Raw genomic sequence first — 6,092 nt, 5'->3', positions numbered from 1 at the left:
ACAGGGAGGCAGCAGCCTCCTGATGGGGTTGACAGCATTTGAATGTTGTCCTGAAGGTGCAAGTGACCCAGGGAACGGGGTGCAGGGAAGCTGGGACCGGAGCAAGCCCGGGAGCTGACTGCCTGGTGTGTTTTCCTACCAGTTCTTTCCTTGCTTCTTTGGTCCCTTTTGTAGCTTCACACCAGGGTTTCTGGCGCAGGGGGAGAAGTGGCGGCTCCCTGCTCACTGCAGACAAGGAGCAGATCCTATCCTCTGACTTCCCAAGCCCTGGCCTGACTTCTCCTCTCCACGGGGACTTCCCCAGTGCCTGGGCCCACCTGCTCCTTCGGGGGTGGCAGACCTCTCACTTGACCACTGGCCTCTTTCTCCCTTTCAGAGAATGTTTGGAGCTCAGTCCATGCTGCCACAAATAGAGTTGTCTCGCTCTTGTGCAGTTGGTATTGTCTTCCAGAACACAGATACCTATTCTTAGCCATTCCCTACCAATGCCCTTTAGATTGTTCTCAGATTCTTATGATTACCATGCCAGAATGAAGATCCCTATTTAAGCCTCCTTGGGCATACATGTGAGTGCTTTTCTACACAATAATTGTAATTATTAGGTAGACATATTTAATATTGTAATAGGTAAATTGTAGTTTTAAATGATTTACCAACTTAGTCTCCACCAGTAGTCAATCTCCCCCAACCTTTTGCCTCGATAAAGGCTGTTATCAAGGGTTTTAACCTTTGCTAATCTGATGGGTATAAAAATGAGATCTCACTGTTTTTCTTTTATTTTAAAAAGTAACGTTCTTTTTAAAAATAGAGGGATTTTTTTTGCCCTGTAAAATTCTATTTTTAAAATGATCAGATGGTAAAATTGGCTTCTTTGGGGCGAATTTTTACACAAGCACAGTTGAGACACACTGTCCCCTTTCCTAGCACCTGGCAACCATTGATCTCTTCTCCAGCACCGTAGTGTTATCTTTTGGAGAATGTCATATAATTGGAACGATACGGTGTGTAACCTTTTAGGGTTGGTCTCTTTTACACAGTGTAATGCTTTTGAGATTTGTGAGACTTGTTGTATATTGCCAATACAATTGACCCTTGAAAAATACAAGCTTGAACTGCATGGGCCTATTTCTATACTGATTTTGCTCAATAAATACCATCCGTCCTCCATAGCTGTGGATTTTGAATCCATAGTGTTTTCTGTTTGCTCTCGAGGCTCCATAGGTGCGGAGGGCTGACTGTGTGTGTGTGTCTATGCCATTTCACACGAGGGACTTGACCATTTGTGGCTTTTGGTGCCTGTGGGAATCCTGGAACCAATTCCTCATGGATACGGGGGCCTATTCTAATGAAGTTTTGAAGAGTTATACCTGAAAGTTTTATGCATCGAGCAAATCTACCGGTGCCATTTGTCTAGCAGCATTGCTCACTGTGTCTCTGTCAGGTTTGGTAATTCTCACAGTATTTCAAACCTTTTATCATAATATTCATTATGGTGATCTGTCATCAGGGAGCTTTGAGTACCTATGGTAATTGTTTGGGGGCACCATGAATCCCACCAAATAAGATGGCAAACTTAATTGACAAAGATGCATGTGCTGACTGCCCTCTCTCCCCAGGCCTCTCCATTCCCTGAAACACAGCAACACTGGAATTAGGCCAATTAATAACCTTCCAGGGGCCTGTGAGTATCCAAGTGAAAGGGAGACTCAGATGTCTCTCACTTTAAATGAAAAACTAGAAATGATTAACCTTAGTGAGGAGGACATGCTGAAAGCCGAGACAGGTTAAAAGCTAAGCCTCTAGTGCCAAACAGTTAGCCAGGTTGTGAATGCAAAGGAAATGTTTTTGAAGGAAATTAGAAGTGCTACTCCAGTGAACACATGGAAAACAGCCTTAGTGTTGATATGGAGAAAGTTTTAGTGGCCTAGATAGAAGATCAAACCAACAACGACACTCGTAAGTCAATGCCCCATCCAGAGCAAGGCCCTGATTCTCTACAATTCTATGGAGACTGAAAGAGGTACGGGAGATGCAGAAGAAAAGTTTGAGATTTCTCAGAGCTTCTTCCAGCCATGAAACTTCCTTTCAGCCTGATTCTCTGACTTGCCTCGCAGCATGGCCCCCAAACATCAGTCTTTGCTTCCACACCAAACAAGGAAGTCAAGGTCTCCTGCCCCCAAGCCAGAGAAGAAGTCGACTTTTCAGGACTTGCCAAAGGAGGAAAAAGGACAGCAAGAAGCTGTTGAACATACTGATGCAGTACAAAATGAAGCAGACAGACTTAATGAACAAGCCAGTGAGGAGACTCTGGAAGTAGAACAGAAATACAACAAACTCTACCAACCATTTTTTCAGAAGAGGTCAGAATTAATTCCCCAAATCCCAAATTTCTTTGGCAACCATCTGTAAGTAGGGAAAGGGGATGGAGAGATGCTGCATTGTTTGACAGGAGTTGAAGTGACAGAATTTGAAGATACTAAATCAGGTTGCAGAATAGATTTGTATTTTGATGAAAATCCTTTCTTCAAAAATAGAGTTCTCTCCAAAGAATTTCATCTGAATGATAGTGGTGATGAAACCTTCCAAATTTACTGAAATCAAATGGAAATCTGTAAAGGACTTGATGAAATGTTCAAGCCCAATGCAGAATACAGCCAGGCAGTGTGGGCAACCAGAGAGCTTCTCTACCTGGTTTACTGATCATTCCAATGCAGATGCAGAGGAGTCAGGAGAAGTCATCAGAGATGATATTTGGCCAAATCCACTATAGTATTACTTGGTCCCTGATATGGATTAAAGAAGGGGAAGGAGAAGAAGAAGATGATGATGTTGAAGAAGGGTTGGAAGATGTTGATGAAGAAGAGGGTGAGGCTGAAGGTGAAGAAGATGAAGATGATGATGAGGGGGAGGAAGATGAACTAGATGACTACTAGAATACTGATGGATTCCAACCTTCTTTTTTCATTTTCTCCAGTCCCTGGGAGGAAGTTGCAGTCTTTTTTTTCCCTCTTGTGTTCAGTGTCTCTGTTTCTGAGGCCTCTTCTCTCTCCTCCACACAATAGTTCTCACCTTATTTGGTGGAGGGAGGCACGTTAAGCAGAATACAGTGGGAAAAAAATCTCTGCCCTTTTCTGTTTTAAATTCATTTTTATCCCTTCTTATGTTGAAAAAAATTTTGGAATCAACACCACCGTGTTCTGTGGGGAAAAAGAAAAACCTTTGGCTTCCCATAGCTCTCCTGGAATCTGGAGGGTGCTGGGCCCCCACGTACATAGAATTCTAGAATTCTAGCTTTTTTTCTCCTTTCTCTGTATATTGGGCTCAGAGATTACATTGTGTCTCTATATAAATATGGACTATTAGCATTTATCAACATGTATGTGCCTACTTTCTCTTGTTTAAAAAAAGAAAAAATCTTTTAAAAAAGAGGGTTATAGAAGGTTAGCAAAGGGTGGGCTTGAATTGTTTGGGCGGGTTAAGTAGGCATTTGGACAACATGTCTTCTCCTTTGGCATGTTTAATCGTGATGTTTAATGGACATCCTTGCAATTTAAGATGACACTTTTAAAATAAAATTCTCTCTTTTTGATGACTTGAACCCTGCCACTCAATGGGAGAATTAGAAAATCTGTAGAATCTTATTCAGAATTGACATTTCTCTATTATAATTTTGTTCCTGTTCATTTTAAAATTTTCTTTTTGTTTCACTGGACAGGAAAGATGATGCTCAGTTTTAAACATTAATAGTTTAAAACAAGTTCCTTTGTTATAATAAAACTAAATGTGTACACAAAAAAAGAAAAAGAAAAGTTTGGAGCTAGTAGAGGTTAGTTCAGGAGCTGTAAGGGAACAACCCAAAAGTTCAAGGTGAAGCAACCCAAAAGTTCAAGGTGAAGCAGCAGTGCCGATGCAGAGACTGCAGCACGTTATCCAGAAGATCCTGCCAATACAATGAAGGTGCCTGCACTAAACAGACTTTCAATGTTGTCATAACAGCCTTCTAAAGGAAGCAGATGCCACCTGGGTCTTTCACAGCTAAAGAGGAGAAGTCAATGCCTGGATTCAAACTTCGAAGGACAGGCTGACTCTCTTGTTAGAGGCTAATGCAGTGGGTGACTTTAAGTTGAAGTGAGGACTCATTTACCATTCTGAAAATCCTAGGGCCCTTAGAATTATGCTGTATCAACTCTGCCTGTGCTCAATAAATGGGATGGAAAAGCCTCAATGACAGCACATCTGTTTACAACATGGTTTACAGAATACTTTAAGCCCAGTGCGAGGATCTGCTCAGAAAATGAGATTTCTTTCAAAATATTACAGCTCGTTGATGACGCACCTGGTCACCCAAAAGCTCTGATGGAGATGTACAATAAGGCGAATGCCTCATTTTCATGCCTGCCAATACAACATTCATTCTGCAGCCCATGTTTCAAGGAATAATTTTGACTTTCAAGTCTTAGTAAGAAATGTATCTCAGAAGGCTAGGGCTGTCATAGAGAGTGATTCATTCCTCTGATGGATCTGGGCAAAGTAAGATGAAAACTTTCTGGAAAGGATTTAAGAATTTACCATTCTAGATGCCATGATTCACGATTCATGAGGAGAGGTCAAAATATCAACATTAACAGAAATTTGGAAGAAGTTGATTCCAACTGTCATGGATGAGATAGAATTTTTGAGGGGTTCAAGACATCAGTGGGGAGAGTAAATGCATATGAGGTAGAAATATCAAGAGAAGTAGAATTAGAAGTGGAACCTGAAGATGTGATGGAATTGCTGCCGTCTCATGATCAGATTTTAGTGGATGAGAGATTTCTTCCTCTGGATGGGCAAAGAAAGTGGTTACTGGAGATGGAAAACCCTCCTGGTGAAAAGGCTGTGAAGAGTATTGAAGTGACAACAAAGGATTTAGAATATGACATAGACTTAGTTGATAAAGTAACAGCAGGGTTTGAGAGGACTGACTCCAATTCTGAAAGAAATTCTACTGTAGGTAAAATGCTATCAAATAGTATCACATGCTACAGAAAAATTGTTCGTGAATGAAGAGTCAGTTGATGCATCAAGCTGCATTGTTGTCTTATATTAAGGAATAGCCACTGCCACCCCAATCTTCAGCAACCATGACCCTGACCAGTCAACAGCCATCAACATGGAGCCGAGACTCTGTACTAGCAAAATGATTACAACTTGCTGAAGGCTCAGAGACAGAATTTTTTAGCAATACATTTTTTAAACTAAGGTGCATACCTTGTTTCTCAAGGCAATGCTAGTGCACATTTAACAGATGACAGTATATTGTAAACATAACTTTTAGGTGCATTGGGAAACCAAAAACTTCATGTGACTTGCTTTATTTGTGACATTCATTTTATTGCAGTGGTCTGGAACCAAACCCACAATATCTCTGAGATATGCCTTTAATTGAACTTAATTTCTTCCTTGGTCCTCAGTGCTACAGATGGTGGAAACTTTGTCGTAGTGAATTGAGAGTAAAATTGGTCATTTACCTTTTCTTTTCAGTAGCATGTAGTTTGGGATGTGGAGTGGGAAATGGGCAGAGGTTAGTTATATGTCATCAGGGCATGAGGAGAGTGTGACCCTCAGTTGTCACCTGGTCACCCTGATTCTGCAGTTCCATGATGTTTCCTCTGCTTTGCAACCTCCACAACCATTCTGCCTCAGACACTCGCTGTCCCAGCTGGTCCCTGGTCCACACTTGATACCTGTCAGTCTCATTTCTCACATCCCAGCTGTGCGTCCACCTGGGTCTCTGCAGCCTCTCTCAGTCCCGAGTCTCTCTCAATTGCAAGGGAAGATATCTACATCTATCTAAATTCCAAAATATTGTGTAGAACAAGACAGACATTTAGGAGTTTGAATGCTAGGAAGAATACTGTTTGTTTTTTATTTTGATTTTTACTATACTCCTATTCCAAGTGATCTAAATGCCAAGGTGTATTTCAGGGGCAAGCAGAGGGTGACTAGGTAAACAAAAGCTATTCCAGGTGAAAAATCCATTGGTAAATATTTCATAAAACTATTGTGACACACAGGGAAATAATAGTAGTTAGCTTTTAGGGCTGTTGTGA

General features: G+C 41.3%; 1 pseudogene; it reads left to right on the top strand.

The window, feature by feature from the left end:
• The first annotated feature begins 2,115 nt into the window (after nucleotides 1–2,115).
• LOC119063135 (protein SET-like) lies at nucleotides 2,116–2,933 on the top strand (annotated as a pseudogene).
• Nucleotides 2,934–6,092: the final 3,159 nt, after the last annotated feature.

Source organism: Artibeus jamaicensis, unplaced genomic scaffold, assembly GCF_021234435.1.
Source record: "Artibeus jamaicensis isolate MK-2021 breed Jamaican fruit bat unplaced genomic scaffold, CSHL_Jam_final contig_2170, whole genome shotgun sequence".
Classification (NCBI taxonomy): domain Eukaryota; kingdom Metazoa; phylum Chordata; class Mammalia; order Chiroptera; family Phyllostomidae; genus Artibeus; species Artibeus jamaicensis.
This window is presented reverse-complemented; position numbering and strand designations above follow the sequence as displayed.